Source organism: Saccopteryx bilineata, chromosome 4 (genome assembly GCF_036850765.1).
Source record: "Saccopteryx bilineata isolate mSacBil1 chromosome 4, mSacBil1_pri_phased_curated, whole genome shotgun sequence".
Lineage (NCBI taxonomy): Eukaryota > Metazoa > Chordata > Mammalia > Chiroptera > Emballonuridae > Saccopteryx > Saccopteryx bilineata.
In genome coordinates, this window is record NC_089493.1 from 277,115,249 (window position 1) to 277,137,084 (window position 21,836).

Consider the following 21,836-nt stretch of genomic DNA (forward strand, 5'->3'; position numbering starts at 1 on the left):
AAAGAAGACCTGGCAGCATATATAAGAAGCTAAGACTGTTGGTTTTCTATTGAAAGAAATTGAACAGATTGGAATAAAAATGAGAGGAAATTTTTTCCTATTGTTTATCTTTTAATTTTTTGAATCATATAGTAAAAAATGTATGAAAAATTAAATAAAATTAACATATATAAAATTCAATAAAAATCAGTTATATATTGCACTAAATCTTGGGTTAAAAGCAGTAATTTGTTAAAAAAAATCTAAATTATAGCTTATTTGAAAAAACAACAACAACTTTGTCCTGTAATTTTTTCCTGGCCTGGTCTTTTCTTGACCTCTGAGATGCTTGATTTAGTGTCTGCTACTTATATTTTTCTAACAATTGCCTTGGGGTGAAGACTTTCTCCATAAAAAATAGGTTTAGAAAATTGAAAGTTGGCTCATTTCAAAAGTGAAATTGTTAATTATTGAATGTAGATCTAATCATTGCCCATTTTTACCTTCACAGGGAGATATGAAATATAGCATTGACATTTAGAATAGGAATTATGTTTAGAAGTCAAGACAACTGTCTGGAATGACAGAAAGGAGGAAATGGTATAATAGTTTCTGGATTGTTTCTGCAGGAGAACTGAGGTTGTGGAATGGCCTATTCATGGGAATTACTCTTTAAGATAAATGAATCAAAAGGTTAGTTCTTTACCCAATCTGGATAAAAGGAAGTCAATGGCATGCTTTCTTTTTTTTTTTTTTTTTTATCTCCTGTGCAATTTCCAGATAAATCCTTGATTTTTCAACCATGAATTTTATTAAAGAATATGAAGGTAAGTGAGTGTAGTGGATGCTGTGTGTGCCACCCAGATTCCCCCCTCCCCATAGTCTACTCAAAAGTAGTACACTCATTTCCCTGTCTGCCGGAAGTGCTGGAGGCCAACGATTCTCATCTGGGTCTCTCCCTAAGACTTACTCTCAGCTGAAGAGGGCTGCCTTGCCCAACATTACTTCTCCTTCCTGGGCCTAGTCACGTATAAGTGGCGTGGACGTATTTGGTGGTTGGCAGAACCCCACATTGGTTCCTTGGCCTGTGGAGTAAAAACTATCAGAGTGGGAGCAGGCCAACAGCAAAAAGTGCCAGACCCCTTCACTTAGCCATGTGGTAAATAAAACCAGTATTGTCGGAGTAGCCATACTCTTCATGTCTCGTTTAATTCACTGGCCTGTCCCTTACAAGTCAGATGAATCAGGATGGGTGAGACTGAACCCTGGGAACTCAACACAAGAACAGCCCTGGTTGCAGTGTGTGAAACCTACTGGCAAACTCTTGGACAGTCTTCCATCACTAGGTACTTTCCATATCCCTGTCTTTAAATCTGGATGGGACATTGTAACTGCTTGGATGAAAAAAATGTGGCAGAAGGGATGATGCCGTATGACTTCCAAGGTTAGTTTAGTAAAGGCCATGTTGGTGTCTTTTGGGACATTCACTCTGGAAACCTTTAGTTGCCAGGTAACAAGTCTGGCTATGCTAAAATCACCATGTAGGGAGACTACTTGGAGGTGTGTGTGTGTGTGTGTGTGTGTGTGTGTGTGTGAGAGAGAGAGAGAGAGAGAGAGAGAGAGAGAGAGAGAGAGAGAGAAATTGAGATTTGTTTAAGGAACTCTAAACATTTCAGCCCTTAGGTGTTTGAGCCTTCCCAGACCCAGGGGACAAACATGAGAGAAAAGCCTTTATGATAATCCCAGCCCAAGTCACCAACTCACTGTAAGCACATGAGAGATGCTGAATGAGAATTGCTTAGCTGAACCCAGTTGGCCACCAGAATTGGAACAAAATAAATGCGCATTGTTTAGGACACTGTTATGGTTTGTTACACAGCAATAGATAGCTGGAACATAGCTGCTGTGCCAGATGTGGAACCTTTATGAAAGTCTGTAGCAGTGTATCCATGGGGTGTACTCTTGATAGCCCCATTCCAAGGGGTTACATTCAGTCCAATGTACTAGCAAAACACAGGCTCTGGAACCAGGGAGCCATGTCCTTGAGCCCTGCTTCTGCATCTTACCAACTACATGGCAACTGGCAAGGTTCTTGAGTTTTTCATGAATAAAATGGGTATGCAGAAATGGAAGGTAACTCATGAGAACGTTTGAAGATTAACTGAGTTAACGGAATGCATAGTCAGAACTCACTAAATATTAGAAGAAGGATACTTTTGAATGAAGTGGATTCCTGTGAGAGCAGAGCAATTTGGTAACCAAAGATGCCAAGAGACAGTACATAGGTAATTTTGCTGTTATGAGCTGCAGCTTCAAAGAACTATATTTCATATTAAGTCGTCAGCACTCTGAGAAAACACATATTTCTCCTCCAAGCTTTTATTCAGCACATAACTTGTTCCTAACACCAGTGGCATATTAAAATATATCATTAAAATTAAGTAAAGAAATACATTTAGATAAAACTTTTCCTCATTTTCCCCCCAGCAAAATTACTATGGTTCTAAAGAAAGAAGATTGCAATTAAATAAGTGGAAACTGAGTATGAACTTTTTGGGTGAGTTTATTTTGAGTGAGTAATAAATCCAAGTGAAGAAACTGAAGATAGATATAAAGATCCAATTGGCTTAAATATAGATGCATTTTTAGAATATAGTATACATACATACATATAAACATACCTACAAACACATATAGTATTGATTTATATATAATTAGATCAATGAGTTTGTTTTTTGCCAATACATAGCCTATAGAGTGTGTGTCAATACAGCTACAAAAACTTAACCTTGATTTCTGTGTCTATAATAATTAGGATACTTTATTATTTTTGTTCTAATTGACTAGCATAAATACAGATTTCCACCTTGATGGAATCAGCAATACATTATGCAGTCTTTATTATCTTTTCGTGTCTTATTACCAAATATAATCACAAATATAGTGTTACCATCTTTTTGGGATGTGAGCAATAGTTTGTTTATTTTGGTGAAAGAATAATTTATCTTACCATAATATTAGTGTGAGCCCCTAGTCTCATCAAATAAAGAATTTAAAAGACTCCCAAATGATTCAAGACTAGTTAATAGCATCTTAATGATCTCTCATCATTTTTTAGGAAGAACAAAACGTCCCTCTGGGGCATACTTCATCTTGTTAAGACTAATGACTGGTAAGGCCTAGGGAATAGCAGTGTATTTATGTAGCAAATTCTTGCAAAAAGAACACATGACTCACATATGTTGACTGGACTCAGGAGAGTGGCTTTTTAGAGGTAAGAGGGGAAAAACACTGGTTATCAGGGCAAAGAGGGACAGGTGTTAGGGAAAGAGTGGACAAGGCCAATAGATGAAGTGATTTCCACTCTAATAGAGGAAGAATAAACAGTTTAATTTTCTGGGAGAAGTTTCTCTTACAGGGTGAGGAGATGGAAAGAAGTGGAGGAAAGGCTACCTGAAGTTGAATAAGGAAGGGGTAAATCATGTTTTAACTCAAATACTAAGCCTGACAGATATACCACTAGCTCCAGACACAATGGCTTTGACATCGCTGTCCATCACCACAGATGTACAAGCACATGAAAAAAATTGATGTAGGAAAGAGTACCAGAGTTCCGAAGAGTGGGATCACACCCAGCAATCGGAGCAAAAGTTGCCTTGTGAGCTAGAGGTGCTTCAAGAAATGGGAGAATACTTAGCTAGAATTTAGAATATTTCTAAATTATTTTTTAACACAATTCTTTGGAACGGTGTTACAATTGTAAGCCCTACATGTTCAGATTGCCTTAAAGAGGAAAGAGGTAGAGGTTGATAAGAATTGAATGCAGAAAAAATACATGATAGATAAATTAAAATCTGTAATGAACACAGTTGTCAATTAATAGGTCTTCTATTGCAGAAAATGAAATCAGTGAAGTGGGAGACATGCTAAAATTTTTTTTCCCCAGAATTAAGAGAAAGAGGATAAAAACAAACATCAACTTAAGAAAAGATAAAAGAACTGTAGAACAGAGGGAGAAGAATGAGAAGAACTTTGTAAGGCACAAACAACATATAGAGAAGAAATAATTCAAAGGGATAACAGAAGCTAACTTTTTTTGGCTGTATAAGGACTTTGGTGTCAAATGTATGGTTTTCTGACTGTGGGTAAAATGGACTAATAAAAACCAATTAACAATACAATCTATACAGCACCAAGGCTAAGAGGTTTTTACGCTTGATTTTTTTAGAGGTGTTAATAAAAGGGGTTTGGAGAGTAATAACACTATTACTCTGATGAAATAAAATTTTTAAGGAGAGAAAAAGAAGCTAATAAGTATTCAGACAGGATAAAAGTTTACTTATTAAGAAAAAAATGAGGCTCATTTTTCTCTTATCTGAAAAACCAGTGATCAAAGACAATAGAACAACTTGCACAGAATTTGGAGAAGAAAAGATATTGAACTTAGACTGTGATACCTGTCTCATCTGCTGTTCAAGAAAGAATGCATCAAAAAAGACAATCTCAGACATGATTGAGCAGTGTACCTTTGATGTATTCTGCATGAGGATACATACCATCATATTCTAGAGAACTAAATTAAAGAAATTAACAATGTGAAATTCATGATAAAAGATAACTGCTTACATTAAATCTAAATAATTATCGATAATACAGCTATAAAACAATTTAGATGTTAAAAACATTTTTAAAGAGAAGCATACAATGAATAAATGTATTAATCAATCAAGGTTGCTCGGAAAAACAGAACCTATGGGACGTGCATATTATAGAAAGAAATTTATTATAAGAAATTGGCTCACATGATTGTGAAGATTGACAGGTTCAAATCGGCAGTGTGGGTCATTGGGCTCAAAATCCAGGACAGCCAATCATAGAGATGAAGTCCAAAAGTAATCTGTTAGAGACTTCCCTCTTACTTGGGAGAAGGTCATTATTTTTTTTTATTCAGCCTTCAGTTGATTGGATTAGGCAATTCACCTGCATCCTGGAGGGCAATCTGTTTTACATCATTGATTAAAATGTCAATCTCTATAGAGACTTCCACAATAATGACCAAATATGAGGCTACCTCAGAGCCCAATAAAGTTGACATATAAAATTCACCATCATAATAAATTAAGTTCTTTAATGATAATAACCATAATCGAAAAGGACAAATTATATTAATAGCACTGGGAAGTGTTGAGGAGTTAAGAAAAGAAGTACATAAAGTGATGTGCTGGTAAACCAGCTCTCCAAAACCAAGGTGATTTCACCAAATGGAGAGGTGAGAAGAGATGTGCATAATCAGCTCTATGAGCCAGTACAAGACGCCTTCAGCACACCTTGTTCATGTGGATGTGCATAGATGCTGAACTCTCACCTACTTTTCTTCTCACTCATGCTTAATTTTTTTGTATGCTTTTGCCTGAGAGAGCTTCCTCAATTATTTTAATTTCCCTTTTTGGTATATATAGTTTAAGCAAAATTGAATTTTATTTTTTAAAACCTTAGTTGAAATTTCTAACCATTTGACAGAGAAATTTAACCCATATGTTTATATGTATTGTCACAACAAACTTGTTTGGTCTTGTATCTTATACTTTTTTTTATGATTACTGCTTTTGTATTTGTATATTTAAAAAAAATTTTTGGCCCTGGCTGGTTGGTTCAGCAGTAGAATGTCAGCCTGGTGTGTGGAAGTCCCAGGTTTGATTCCAGGCCAGGGCACACGGGAGAAGTGCTCATCTGCTTCTCCACCCCTCCCCCTCTCCTTCCTCTCTGTCCCTCTCTTCCCCTCCCACAGCCAAGGCTCCATTGGAGTGAAGTTGGCCCAGGTGCTGAAGATGGCTCCATGGCCTCTGCCTCAGGTGCTGGAATGGCTCCAGCCACAACGGAGCAATGACCCATATGGGCAAAGCATCACCCCCTGATGGGCATGCTGGGTGGATCCTGGCTGGGTGCATGCAGGAGTCTGTCTGTCTGCCTCCCTGCTTCTCACTTCAGAAAAATTAAGGAAAATAATTAATTGCTTTTGTTTTCCTCAGAAAAATTGAGTTTATCAAGTTTGTTCTCTGCAAGTTTTCTACAGTGTCCTTACTGTTTTAAACTATCTCCAATGTGAATTTTAATTCTTTTTAGACTTTAAATTCTTTTTAAAGAAATGTTATTTTTTCCCTTTATCTCTTTTCACTCCTTTTGTTTCCTAATGGATTCTTGACTCTTTCTTTTTTTCTTTCTTTCTTTCTTTCTTTCTTTCTTTCTTTCTTTCTTTCTTTCTTTCTTTCTAATTTCTTAATTTCTTTCTATCTACCTATAGCTAGATAGATATAAAATTACTTACTATTTACCAAAAACATATTTTTTAAAAATTCTGGTCTTTTAGAAAAAAATTTAAATTTATGTTTTTTCTCTGATCTTTAGGATAAATGATTCTTTTTCCTTATGCTTTAGTGCCTTTTATAGGCCTTCAATATGAATCATAAGTCTAAGGAAGCAAATGTTTCCACATTTAGTTAACTATTCCATCAAAATGCTGCCTATGAATAATAAGATCTGTGCTATTTTATGACAATGGACTATGAGGCCCAAGTGACAGAGCACTTAAAAGAAAACAAATCCTGTTTTTTGAAGTCCCAGAATAAAAGTCATTTTAAAATAATTTATGATCTGTAGAACTTATTTTCACCTACTGAGAATAGAGTCTAAATATAGGAGGGATAGTTAGAAATTTGTATAGAAGGAAAATGTTGGGTATAAAAATCTCCTCATTTGGTAATAATACTTAAAAAAGAAAAATTAAATTTTATTTGAGGTTTTCCCAATATTCTACTTAAAGTTTGAAATTTTAATCTTAATTCATCATATTTAGGGTGTTGACAACATAGAACAATTTGGATATTTACAAATCTGTTTAGTGGAGAACTTTCAAAAAAGGCAATGCTATTCACAGTTGTCCTGTCTCTTCCTGTCTTTCTCAGGAACAGTGAATTTTGTTTCTATTTTTTTTTTAAAGATTTTATTTATTTATTATAGAGAAGGGGGGGGAGGAGCAGGAAGCATCAACTCCCATATGTGCCTTGACCAGGCAAGCCCAGGGTTTTGAACCGGCAACCTCAGTATTTTCAGGTTGACGCTTTATCCACTGCGCCACCACAGGTCAGGCAGGAACAGTGAATTTTAAATACATCAGCACCAGAAATTTATGAATATACAAATATCTATGCTCCCACATTAGACTTAGCAAATCCCTTGTAAAGTGGAACAACTTCCTATAAGTCATACGCTGCTTTCCAAATGTTGTTTGTTTCTAAGTGTTCCTATAGAGAAATGTAAGAGGTGTCTATTTTTACAGTCTGAGAAGGCACATACATTTTGCACGCTGGGAGTGAGAAACACCTGCTGGTGTAGGAAGAGTCAGAGATACTCTATTTTGACATCAGACCAGCTATCAATATTCGACATGAGCACCTGTGCTGAGAATTAGTCAGTTTCTGCTCTCAGATGTGCTGCTATGTGATTCTCTACCATGGTAACTCATTCTTGTGGCCAGTGTACAGGCAGAGTGTTCCTAATTAATGGACTTCAGTATTAAATATTCTTATACATCTTGTGGGATTTCTGCCAATATATACACCAGATGATTGTGACCCCAAAGTTCCTCTTAATTCACTCTTTTGGGGTAGCTCAGTATCTCAAGTGGCAGTGTGCTCTGGGAACAGAACACGGACTCCAGCCATGCAGATCTGGACTGAGGTGCAGCATTGCTTTAATTAACCATGTGGTCTTGGTAAAACACATAGCCCATTATTGAAGCACTTTGTCTGAAGTCAGATTCCCTAGAATCAGGCCCTGAGATGAGGATCTCTGTGTGTACCAGCCAGGGGTCAATCAGAGAAGCAAAGCCACAGGAATAATATGGGATAAGGGATTTGTTATAGGGCTGAAAAGTAGAACAAATGAGAAATTATAGCCGTTTCTTTGGAGCAGTTTCTTTGGAGTCTCTCTTACCTTATGGTAAATTCGGGATAATAATGCCTTCCTCTTTGTTGCTGTAAGAGAAGAATGAAGGAACATGATAAACAGTGAAGAGTGGTACTCAAAAAGTACATTTCCTTACACAGCTGAAGCAAGATCTAGGCATGACCATTAACTGGATCAGTGGCTTCCAGAATTTTATTGTACAGATGGATGCAGTAACTTTTCTAAAAAAGGGGGAAAGTTATGGGTGGTTGCCAACTTTTTATTTTGCCAAGTGAGGACTTAGATAAGCAATTTCTAACTATGATCACCATCAATTCACAAAAGCAATGACATTTTAAAACCAAAAATAAAAAATGTAGGAAGGTCATTCATTATTGTCAACTTAGCAATTATGGAGGACCAAAATGTCAATAGCTTTATAATAACATGTTTCTCGTTTTTTTCCCCTTATACTACAGGTCAGTGAACAGTGTCATGGGCAGGCTCTGGTGGTATACAGGTACATTTTGAAGAACAACTGAACTGAATAGCAGCTGAATCCAGTCTCCCTTCTTTCATTTAGGGCATCCCTTATTCTTCTTTGCTTCCTTCTCATTGGTTTGCAGGAAATCTGTTACTCTCTTTTATCCCTTCTTGAAGGTATCCCACTATGTAGTAGTCACTGTTTCCCATCCCTCTCTTCCTTGACACCTAAAAGACTACATTTCCCAGCCTCCCATAGTGGACAAACTCATGTGACTAGTGCTGGCCAATGGGTTGGGTGGGAGTAGAAATTTCATCTCTTACTCCTGCGTGAAAATCTTTAAGAGCCAGTGTATGACTCTCCATGTTCTTTCTCCCTCTAGAGCAGGGGTCCTCAAACTACGGCCTGCGGGCCACATGCGGCCCCCTGAGGCCATTTATCCGGCCCCCACCGCACTTCCAGAAGGGGCACCTCTTTCACTGGTGGTCAGTGAGAGGAGCACATTGACCATCTCATTAGCCAAAAGCAGGCCCGTAGTTCCCATTGAAATACTGGTCAGTTTGTTGATTTAAATTTACTTGTTCTTTATTGTAAATATTGTATTTGTTCCCGTTTTGTTTTTTTACTTTAAAATAAGATATGTGCAGTGTGCATAGGGATTTGTTCATAGTTTTTTTTTATAGTCCGGCCCTCCAACGGTCTGAGGGACAGTGAACTGGCCCCCTGTGTAAAAAGTTTGGGGACCCCTGCTCTAGAGTGAAGCGTCTGTTGCAGTGGAAGTGCCACAAATGGAAGCAGCTACAACATGGAGGGTGGAACAAAAAATAACCTTGTATAAATCCCCTGAGATTTCGATATTTATTACTGCAGTATAACTTGGTCTGCTCTAACACCCCCACCAAGACCTGTTTGACTTTAGTCAGCTTCTTTCTGATTTCATTAATAATTACTATAAAAAAATAAATATCAATCTGAAAAATATTTCCTAATTTTTTATTTTTTATTTTTTAAAACTTCAATATTTTCTTCCCTCTGACCCATACTGAAGAGCTATGTTGAATTTTCTCACTGATGATATACATTAAAATCTCATAAATTAGTTGGAGGAAAAAAATTCAGTCAGCACTGAATCTCCTTTATTATTGACCAGATGTGTTTTTAAAGTTGCTTTGTTTCTGGGCATTCTCAGAGGATCTGGATAAATGACTTCCCTCCCACATATTCCCCAGGGTCTTGTTATTCCTTAAAACTCCTATTACATCAGTGCCAGGTAAATACAGCATGATATATTATTTTAGGTTGTTTTCAAATAGTGCAATTGATAGTTTCCAGTTGACTTGGTTCAAGCCAGCAGCCAAGACCATTTATTTAAAAAAGTTAAATTGTTGATTACTGCTTATTTGTTCTTTATGAATTTATATGCACCTACTGAATTTTGATCTCCGGTAAAAAGAGGTGAAAGATGGCAGGTGTCTGTGCCTGAAGTTCAGGATGCCTGGGAATTATACAAAGGACTTTGGGTTTTATTCTGAAAACAACAGCTGCATCTGCACATTCTCATTACTAAAAATTGAAAGTATCTTTTCCCTTTAATTTGGAGGAAGCGCTGAGAGATTCTCTCATTGGACACTGAAACATTCTGGCTAAAGGAATGGAATTATGCTGATTGATTAGGACTCAGTCACATATCTACTCCTGAAGCAGTCTTCGAGGGCAGGAGACAGAAAGTCACAGTACAAGGACAACCTGCTTATTTTTGTTAATAAAGTTTCATTGGAACACAGTCACACTCATTCCTTTTTGAGTGTTGCCTATGGCTGCATTGATGCTACAATAGCAGAGTTGAGTCGTTGTAACAAAGCCTGTATGGCTCACAAAACCTAAAATATTTATTGTCTGGACCTTTAGAGAAAAATGTTTGCCAACCCATGGGCTAGGGGTGTATTCATTTTCTCATGCTGCTATCACAAAACCACAGTCTTTTATTGCCTTATGATTCTGGGTGCTAGAAGTATGAGATTGAGAGGTCAGTAGGTTTCTTCTGAGGCCTGTCTCCTTGGCTTATACATGGCTGAGTTCTTCTTGTGTTCACATGGTCTTCCTTTTTCTGTGTCTGTGTCCAACTTTCCTCTTCTTATAAGGACATCAGTCATATTGGATTACGGCCCACATGAATGACCTCATTTTAAATTAATTACCTTTTTAAAGACCTCATCTTCCAATACACTCACATTCTGAGGTTTTGAGGGTTAGGATTCTAACATGAATTTGGGGAGTGGGCACAATTTAGCCCAAAACAAAAAGAGTATGTGCCATCATTGGCTATGGCTGGGTCCCATGTTCCACTGTGAGTGAGGGGCTAAGAGTTAGGGGAGGTAATTTTTAAGTGGAAACCAGAATGTTATCATAAAAATACAGGAGAATGGATGCTGGGTGGTAAAAAAAAAAAAAAAAAAAAGTCAAGTGATACATTATTATTGGTTTGAATCCTCTAGAAGATAAAAAACATTTAGGTCAACTGGAGGGATCTTAAGGGGAAAAATATCATGTTTGGTCATGGGTAAACTGACTTACTATGGAGATAATGAGTCAAAATACTATGCTAGAAGAAAAAAATATGTACAATTATGTTCAAATGCAAAAGACAATGGCAAAACCAAAGCCATAAACATGAACACCGGGTTTTTTTGCAATGAAATTTTGAACTATGGTCTGTGAAAACCCTGGCACTGAAGATCAAAGGAGAAGAGAAGATGTAGAAGGAAAAGGGATCACAAATTGTGGACTTGTGTTAATGGCGTAGGTCTCCGCCAGGACCACGGATCCATGTGAGTGAGTTAGCAAGGGTTCTTACACTCATAGACTGGGAGGGACAGGCTGCCAAAGAAGAAAAAATTCAGGCAAAAGGTACAGTTTATTATGTCTGGGGAAAGAATTCTTGGGCCAAAAAAAAAAAACCAGAAAAAGAAAGACAAGAATGATTCAGTTCCAAGTGGCTTGTTTTCTTCTCAGCCTTGAAGAAGAAAATTACCTAAAAAATTAGGAACGAGCCGGTTTAATGTTTCTCAAAGTGTGGTCCTTGGAGCACGACCAGCCTTACCTGGCGCTGGTTAGAAAGAAGCGCAGATCTTCAGGCTTACCTCAGAAGGACCAAATCAGGAACAAGCCAACCAGTGACTGATGCATGCCTAGGTTTGAGAACCCCCGAGCTAGTGAATTCACTCACATTCAAAATGAGATCTTTAAGCTGGGGGTTGTTGTATCAGTTAGGAAAAGATTTTAGCAGATGCATGTAAAAGAAAACCAAAGAAACCCAGTGGTTTAACAAAGAGAGCTATTTATTTTCCTTGTTCAGAAGTAGGAATTTATAATTGGTAGTGTGGCTTTGTGGTCATCAAGGATATATACTGTACTTCTTATATATATATATTTTTGCTCTACCACAATGTAGGTTGTCATAGGCAGAGTGTCTCATAGTTCAAAATAGCTGTTGGCACTCCTGCAATCACGTCAACTTTTCCAGGCAGGCAGTAGAAAGCAAGGGGGAAGGGGAAAAGGTACAGTTTCTAGATAAATCAACCTTCTTTTTTTTTTTTTTTTTTCTGAAGCTGGAAACAGGGAGAGACAGTCAGACAGACTCCCGCATGCGCCCGACCGGGATCCACCCGGCACGCCCACCAGGGGCGACGCTCTGCTCACCAGGGGGCGATGCTCTGCCCATCCTGGGTGTCGCCATGTTGCGACCAGAGCCACTCTAGCGCCTGAGGCAGAGGCCACAGAGCCATCCCCAGTGCCCGGGCCATCTTTGCTCCAATGGAGCCTCGGCTGCGGGAGGGGAGGAGAGAGACAGAGAGGAAAGCACGGCGGAGGGGTGGAGAAGCAAATGGGCGCTTCTCCTGTGTGCCCTGGCCGGAATCGAACCCGGGTCCTCTGCACGCTAGGCCGACGCTCTACCGCTGAGCCAACCGGCCAGGGCTAAATCAACCTTCTTTAAGAAGCCTCCCTGGAAACTCCACCTAACAACTTATTCTTATATAATTTTGACTAGTTCCAGTGGTAAGAGAGGCCAGAAAGTACTCCTTTTGCTGATCACATGGTCCTCTGAGCCAAAATTGAGTTTCTTTTATTAGAGAAGAGAGGAAATTTGTAAGGCAACTAACAGTCTCTTCTATAGCTGCTAACTGATTCAGCCTTAGTTAGGGCACTGCAAACTGGGGAGAGAAAGTGAGGTCCGGGGAGGGTGTTCTTTACTTTTAAAGAAAATAGTGGCTCTCCTTTCCCAGGAAGGTGATAAAGATTTGAACAGAGAGATATGAAGAAGAATTTTGCGAGAGAATTGCAGAACCGATTTTGGGTAAGCCAGGTCAAGTGCAGGGAGGATGGCATGTGAAGGACTTACTCCTTGAGAAGGGTTTGTGTTTTTAGGTGACTTTCTTTTGCAACTCAAGGAAAAGCCCTAGTAGTGAAGACTTTAAACTTTTCCTTCCTACATCAACGTTTCCTTCTGCAGTTGACCCAAGTCTTTGACAAAGAATGTCACGACACAGTAACTGCACACTTTGGTGAGGGGCCGGTGGCCTCGAAGAGAATGAAAGACACCACAGCAGGGGGAAGAGAAGTGTTTCAGAGCACTCAGACTCAAGAGCAACAATTTTGCACCATGTTCTTATGGCCAAAGCATGTAACATGTTCCTCCCATGGTACATGAAATCATTTTAGATGGTACACAGAAATAACATCAGTAGCACCTAAAATAAATGAACTCAATGGAATCAGCTGAAATGCACACACCCTTTGCCCTTCCAGCTTTCCCCCTTTCTTCTGCCTGGTGTGTGGAAGTGATATCTGGAGCTCTATCAGCCAGTTTTTAACCATGACAACATTGAGGATGGAAGCCATGTGCTAAGGATAACACTGGAGAGAGAAAGCAGAAGCATAATTTCATAATGTACATCTACTTCTGTATACCTCTGGGTGAAATAATAAACCCTGAATTTGTTTAAGCCATTGTTATCTTTTAGGGATTTGTCACTAGCCGCTGCTGAATGTAATTCCTAACTGATGCAGAGACATTTTTTGCTGTCTCTGTGATGCGCTTGTAAACAAACACATTAATCACTGTTGTAATTAATATGAAAAATGGTAGTGTTTTTATTTAAGGAGAATTAGACTCTAATATTAATTTAGTGATATTACACTGGGCATTTGTAGCATGCTCTGAAGTTAGATGCAAACTGTGTTGACTCTAATAGAAGACGACACTTCCAGCTGCAGCCAGGATCTTGGTAGCAACAGCAGATCAGTGCTCTGATTCTCTGGTTGGTTGAGAAGCAGGCAAACTTGGGCAAATCGGTAATAACACTCCTGTTGTATTTGAGAGGCTTTCATGCCTAAGACGATTTCTTTAAATAAAGAAAATGGTGCTTGTCAACATGAAAGCCAGGTCACAGGGCACTTGAGTAGAAGTGCACAACAAATGGGGAGTAAAAACGTGTGGCAGGCTTCTCCTTTCCCCCAAGCCGTGGATGGGGGCTCCAATTGCGACATTGGGCGGAAACGAATGAGCGCATTTTCCTTTTACTTCCAGTAAGGAGCATCTCATGCATTCTCAACAGAGTCACCCTTGCCTCCAAGGGGACAAATCCTGGTTTGGGGTGGTGTATAAATAAATCTTATGCTTTTTATGTATAAAACACAGATATAAACACAGTACCAAAATTTTCACCCAGGATCTCTGTAGTATTAACATTTCAAGACAGGAGGGGAGATTAGGGGGGAAAAGTCAAAAAAGACTATTGTGTATGTGTGTGGGGAGGACAGTGAAAATAAGATAAACACTGGTGCATCTAGTGTGGTAGATTACATTAGTGGTCCTGATTCTTCCATCCTTGACCTCATTTCCTGACTTTGAGTTCAACTGTGTCATTTGCTTTGGCTAGTGGGATTGTAGAGCCTGTCACGTGAGTAGAGGCTTGCAATGTGCTTGTGTAGTAGGACGTGTCCTCTTGCATTCTAGTGACCATGAAACCATGAATCCTTCAGTTTGGGCCCTGGAGCAAACTTGAACTGAAGGAACTTAGAGCTTGGAGCCAAGGCAGCTTCCTGGTTGCAGCCTAGATCAGCCAAACTATCCGATCAACAGACCCATGAACACACACAAAAAGTACTTGTTTTTGTAAGCCATTGAGATTTGGGGGAGGGGAGCATGAGTACGCAACATTATTGTGACAATAATTGACTGATAGATCTGGGGTTCCCTCACAGTAGAGCCCTGTTTTCTGAAATAATCCATTCCACTTTTTAAATTTGGGTCACATTGCAACAGAATTAGCCCAGTTCTACTTTAAACCTGACAGAATCATCATCTCTGATGTAGAACTGGCCTGGTGGTATTAGCCTCTATTTCTAGCTCTGGACTGGATTCTGTTGGAGGCTGTCACTAATTAGGGTGAAGTGGACTGTAATTTCATCAGGATGTCTGGGTACTTCGTGGCTTTTGCTGGCTTCTTTATTTGGATGCTTTAACTCCTGATCTGTTATTTGGTATGGTCCCCATCTTTACTCGTGGGCAGACTATGAAGGGAAAAAATCAGTCATTTTCGAGGGTGCTTTTTCCTCTGTGTCTTCAAATATGTACCTATCTCAAGAGTCGGCTCAGTGTAGACAAAACAGTTTTGCTACAGCTGTTTTTGATGTTACATAGACACAACCACATTATAGCATCTTTGAAGGGTCAATTTTAAAAAATTCTTCAAAGGAATCACTGATGCATGGGTTTCTAATGGGAGTCACTATTTATCACCAAATTTTATGGCCTTAAAATATTTTGTGTGTGGGAGAGAAAAATAACATTACCATAGATTATCTTTAAGAATGCAATCAGTGAGTAGTCAAATGAACAAATGTATTTAAACCCTAGCTAATAAAACACAAAAGCATGATATATTGATTTTGCATATCCTTCTAAGCATGATTATAATATAAAAGAAAATTCCAAATTAGATTCAAAATCACAGTAAGTATAATTTATGACTGGGTTATGTCATGGTAACAAAAGCATGGAGTCATAAAAGAAAAAGATGGAATTTGCACACCAATAATTTTTAACGATAGAAATAGAAAAACACAGATAAGTTTAACTTTATCTTCCTGAAGTTTTTATATAGTCAGGAGCCAAACTTTTCTCATTTTCTAAATGCTTCCCTTACAATGAGGTGCTAGAGAACCTCATTTGTTTTTGAAGTCAGTCTACTGGGGCTTTATACCCTGAAGGCTGGTAGTTCCTCAGTCTCTCAGCCTGCAGTTTCATTACTGCTCAATATTTGACTATTAAAATTATGGCCCATGGACCTGCAGCATTGGCCTCACCTGGGAGTTGATAGAAATGCAGAATGTCAGGCTCTTCCTCAGATTTTTTTTGTATTAGAATCTTTATTTTGGCCCTGGCCAGTTGGTTCAGTGGTAGAGTGTCAGACCAGCATGTGGATGTCCCAGGTTTGATTCCTAGTCAGGGCACACAGGAGACGTGACCATCTGCTTCTCCCCACCTACCTCCATCTTTCTTTCACTCTCTCTCTTTTCCTCCCATAGCTATGGCTCGATTGGTTCAAGCATATCAGCCCCAGATACTGAGGATGGCTCTGTGGAGCCTCTACCTCAGGCGTTAAAAATAGCTTGGTTGTGAGCATGGCCCTAAGTGCATGGATCTCGGTCTGGGCACATGCAGGAATCTGTTTCTCTATTTCCCCTCTTCTCACTTGGAAAAAGAAAAAAAAAAGAATCCGCATGTTTTAAATTAATTTTAATGGGGTGACATTAATCAATCAGGGTACATAGGTTCAGAGAAAACATCTCCAGGTTATTTTGACATTTGATTATGTTGCATACCCATCACCCAAAGTCATATAGTCTTCCGTCACCTTCAATTGGTTTTCTTTGTGCCCCTCCTCTCCCTTCCCCTCCCTACCCCTGGTAACCACCACACTCTTGTCCATGTCCCTGAGTTTCATTTTTATGTCCCACCTATGTATGGAATCATATAGTTCTTAGATTTTTCTGATTTACTTATTTCACTCAGTATAATGTTATCAAGGTCCATACATGTTGTTGTAAATGATCTGATGTCATCATTTCTTATGGCTGAGTAGTATTACATAGTATATATGTACCATATCTTCTTTATCCAGTCATCTATTGATGGGCTTTTTGGTTGTTTCCATGTCTTGGCCACTGTGAACAATGCTGCAATGAACATGGGCTGCATGTGTCTTTATGTACCAGTGTTTTTGAGTTATGGGGGTATATTCCCAGTAGAGGGATTGCTGGGTCATATGGTAGTTCTATTTTTAATTTTTTGAGGAACCACCATACTTTCTTTCATAATGGTTGTACTACTTTACATTCCCATCAACAGTGGATGAGGGTTCCTTTTTCTCTACAGCCTCTCCAACACTTGTTATTACCTGTCTTGTTGATAATAGCTAATCTAACAGGTGTGAGATGGTATCTCTTTGTAGTTTTGATTTGCATTTCTCTAATAGCTAATGAAGATAAGCATCTCTTCATATATCTGTTGGCCATTTGTATTTCTTCCTAGGAGAAGTATCTGTTCATGTCCTCTTCTCATTTTTTTATTGGATTGTTTGCTTGTTTGATGTTGAGTTTTATGAGTTCTTTGTATATTTTGGATATTAGGCCCTTATCTGAGCTGTTGTTTGAAAATATCATCTCCCATTTAGTAGTCTGTCTGTTTGTATTGTTGTCAAAAGAATCTGCATTTTAACACGCTACCTGGGGGATTCCTGTACATGGTTAGTGAGAAACACCAGAATCTATCTTTACCACCCTTGACTTCCTTCTAGGCTCTTGGGCACACCCGTCCTTATATAAGGATATCTTTACATGTCAAGTACACTGTAACAAATGTTTAGCTGCATCCCCTGATTTGTAGGACCCTTAAACAAAGAGGCAGAGAACTTGAACTTGGCCTACTTTCTTGTCCTTGAAAGAGGTCTGCTAGGTGGTGGAGAGAATGGTCTCTGATGCAAATTACTTGTGTAGAGGAAATCTTGGCCTGAATGGGCTGGGCTCCACGTGGACTGGGCTGGCCACTGTGGGGTCCACCTTCCCCGACAGGGCTTGTGGTTTTGGGGAAGGGCTTGGCAGGGGAGACATACAGGGTCTTTAGGGCTGAAGAGCTCTTAAAGGGCTGCACTTGAGACACTGGGCTGAACTTGAGCCTTTTGGCTCCAGACACCATGAAACAAACTTATAAAGTGTCTCATTTATGGAGCACTCACTATCTACCAGACACCAATCTAGCTGCCTCATCTCATTCAACTCAAATCCTTTCTGAAAGGTAGCTTTTACTATTACTATTTTATAGATGAGGAAACAGGCTCAGAACAGTTGAGTGGTTGTTCAAGAGCCATTGGCTCATAAGTGGTAGAGTGGGATTTCAGCTCAGGTCTGTCTGACACTAAACCCAGGCTCTTATCCTGTAAAGAACGAAGTACTTGTTCTTTTCAAAGCGGTGAGCTAAGGTTTAGGGCTTTAGGGTTTGTGGCTAAAGTTGCTTCATCCCCCCTCCCCCAAGGACAATTGTCAAGAGGGCAGTGAAGTGCGGGCTGCCTTATGGTAGACAGAGTGCCTGGTGCCTTCTTCCCTCTGTCCCCACAGAAGCGGGCTTCTCCTGTGTGTGTGTCCAGGTATGAGAGTCAAAGTGCTTCCTGGACTGTACTCCCTAGAATTCATTACGTCTGGTGTGTGAGCCACTCTGGGACCACAGATGCCAACAGCCGTCGGAGGAGGAGCCAGGTGCTGCTCTGGCTTCTTGCCTGACGAGAGGGAAAGAGAAACAGAAGTGGGAAGGGGTTCACGCCCACCCCGCATGGGCACAGAGGAGAAGGAGAACAGGTCTGTCTTTATCAAAGTACCCTGCGGAGTAGTCAAATGTGCCCCACTGACTGTCTCATCCAATCACAGCGAGTCTTCCTCTCCTGGGGCTGGCATGAAGAGGCAGAACTGTTGGGGAGAGTTGTAGTCCCCTAAGTACCAAGGCTTAAACATTCCTCCTTCCCCGGCAGGGCCCTTGGAAGGCAATGCCAGAGAAGCTGGAGACATATTCTCTACCGACATGCGAAATTTTGGTTCTATTGTCGTTGGAAAGCAGGCTGTGAAGTGCTGGAACCAGCGGATGCTGGCTTAAAAGAGCCAACAGTATGTGTCTTTTCCCACCTCTGCATGTGGCGATGTCATATTGGTGGCCTGACATAGGCCACAGGGGGAGTGTTTACACCATGATAATTGGCAAATGCTATACACCAGGGCATCTTATTCCCAGAGAGCTTGTTGTTGAAACTCTTACCAGCACACCTCTGAATGCAGGTATGTATAAACATAAAAGTTCCACAGGGTGGAGCTAGAGAGTAATTCATCAATAAATTAGTATTCAAATGAAAGCCTCTCACAACTCATATGTAGCTAGCAAAATCTCTCAAATAGATTTCTAAACTATGACAACCGGCCTTCTGTTCTTCCAAAATCAATTCCAGTAAATCTAGAATTTGTTGGAAAGGGAATTGACAGGAAGGATTCATCAGGCATTAAAAGAGACTAGAGTAGTGGTTATCTCTCACACTTGAATCGGCCTCAGAATCCTCTGGGTGGCTGTTAACACTCAGATTGCTGGTCCTCACCTTCTGAGTTTTAGATTCAGCAGGTTTGCACCAAGGTCGAGAATTTGCATGTCTAGCATGCTCTCAGGTGGTGCTGATGCTACTGGTCTACTTCACACTTTTAGAACTTCTGGATTAGAGTCAGGGTCCAACCCTGGAGCATTTCAATAAGAATATGAGTGAGCCAGGGTTAGAAGGAGTGAAGGGAGCAGCCCATTTATTAAGCCCCTGCAATGCACGAGGTGCTAGGTGTGATGCATTGTACATCTATTATTTTCTTTAGTATCCTCCTTGGTTGATAAATGTGTTCACAGAGAGGATGTCATGGGAACAAGTAAAGCCGAGGGTCTGGGGGCTGACCATTTATGCCACTGTGGAGACTGAGAAGGAGGTAGCAGAGATAAGGCAGGAGAAATTAGAGTTTCTGTTTCTCTTGATTCCTGAGCTTGGATAATTGTCATAATCTGAGATGGGCACAACACAGAGAAGAAGCTGAAGAATGTACGTGCCCTGCCTTGAACGTCAGCCAAAGGATGGGTGGTGGTTGCAATCTCCCAGTGCCTGCCTCTGTTCAAGGCCCCCATTTTCCCCCAGAGCAGGTGCCAGGCAAAAGAAAGGAGAGGGAGTAGGAAGAGCTGGCACAGTGTGCCAGGGTGCTGGCACAGTGGTGGGCGCCATTTTCAGTCACCACTGCACTCAAACTTATGTTATTCTTTTTAATTTTCTAGATTCTGTGGCCGTAAATGAAAAGTAATATCGCAGCACATCCAATTATAACCAGATTCCTGTCCCCCAGGACTCATCAAAGAGAAAAAAATATGTATTCATGGCTGTGAGGAGCCATTAATCTCTGGACTTACAGCTTCAAATGTGGTTGTATTGCAGCTTTGAGATAGGGACTGTCTCTCTCTCTCTTTCCTTTCTCCAGCGATGCACTTTATCAAGCTTTAGCTGGGTGTTTTATTACAAGTTAGGGCCTGAAATATTGGTTTCATAAGTGCCTTGGTTAGAATCCACTGAATAAGATTTCTTCTTTGCTCTCCAACCCTGGGATCATCCATCTTTTCTGGGGTGATGTCTCTTTGCATGGAACTTCTCATTGACAGTCTAAAGCAGTGCTTGCTTGGGGAGAATCAGAAAGGAGGCAAACCAGCCTTGGAAACTGGGGAAATGAAGCATTTTGTGGTGCTTGTCTGTGTGACCGATTGCAGTTCTGGAATTATTAGAAATCTCCTACAAGTCGTTTTTCCTCCTCTTCCTTCTAATCCAGACCATCTCTTCTATACTCTTCCTCTGAGTTCATGTATTTTAATACTTAATACATTAATACTTAATGTGTTATCACTTAACATTTGATGTATTAATACTTGGTGCATTAATACTTAATATACTAGTTATCTTTTGCTCCACAGTCATATTACAACAAATTTTGCAGCTTAAAAAGAACAACTCAAATCTGTTATCTCACAGTTTCTCTGGGTCAAGACTTTAGATGTGGCATGGCTGTGTCCTCTAAGACTACAATCAAGGTGTCAGGAGGCTGTCATTTCATCCAATGCTCATGAGGTTGTTGCCAAGCTCACAAGGTTGTTAGAAAAATTCAGTTCCTTGCTATGAGGAGAAGGGCTTCAGTGGCTTGTCCTCAGCTCACAGAGGCTGCCTCTAATTCCTCCCAACCTGGAGCTCCTCGACAGTACCACTCGTTTCCCCAAAGCCAAAAAAGGTGAGAAAGACTCCAGCAGAACAGGAGCTACAAGGTTATATCAGGTATTCATGGGTAGCCTGTCAACTTGGCCATATTCTACCGGTTATAAGCAAGTTGCAAGTCATTTCTACACTTGAGGGAGAAGGACACACAATACGTGAAATACGTGAACACCAGGAGGCGGTGATGATGGGGACCACCCTCAGAATGTGTCTGCCACAATGACAGTCATCAGTAATGATGATAATAAATAGCAATGATAACTGTTATTACTTGGTACCTAAACCATACATTAACCTTTGAAGTATTATAACTCTCATTTTAACCACTGAGAAAAGAGAAAGTTAAGAGACTTGGCTAAATTTACACATCTTGTAAGTCAGGAATTGCAAACTCAATGCAACCCTGAAGGGGCCGGACAGGAAGCTCCATTAATGAAATGGAAGAGGCAGGACTTTCATGGACCAGAGAGTACTCGATATGCCTAAGCAGACAGCTTCTGCTTGGGCCAGCTCACTGTCATTCTTCAGGTTATAATTAAAACTCTCTAATTTTTTTAAAAAAAAGAATTTACTTTTGGGGTCAGTTTTAGGTTTACAACAAAATTGAGAGGAAGGTACAAAAATTTCTCTTGTATCTCCTTTCCCCCCACACATGCACAACCTACCTCATTATCAACATCACTCACCAGAGAGGGACATTATTTCCCAAGGGTGGTCCTTCATTGACACATCAAACCTACTTGAAGTCCATAGTTTACCTAAGGATTCACTGTTGGTGTTGTACTTTTTATTGATTTGGATGACAGTATAATAATATTTATTTATTTATTTATTTATTTATTTATTTATTTATTAAGTGAGAGACAGGGTAGTGGGGAGGCAGAGAGACAGACTCTTGCATGTACCCTGACTGAAATCCACCTGGCAAGCTCCCTTCTCCCAACCCTTTCTACAGGACGACATTCTGTCCATCTGGGGCTACTGTTCTGTTGTTTGTCAACCAAGCTATTTTAGCACCTGGGTTGAAGCCATGGAGCCATCCTCAG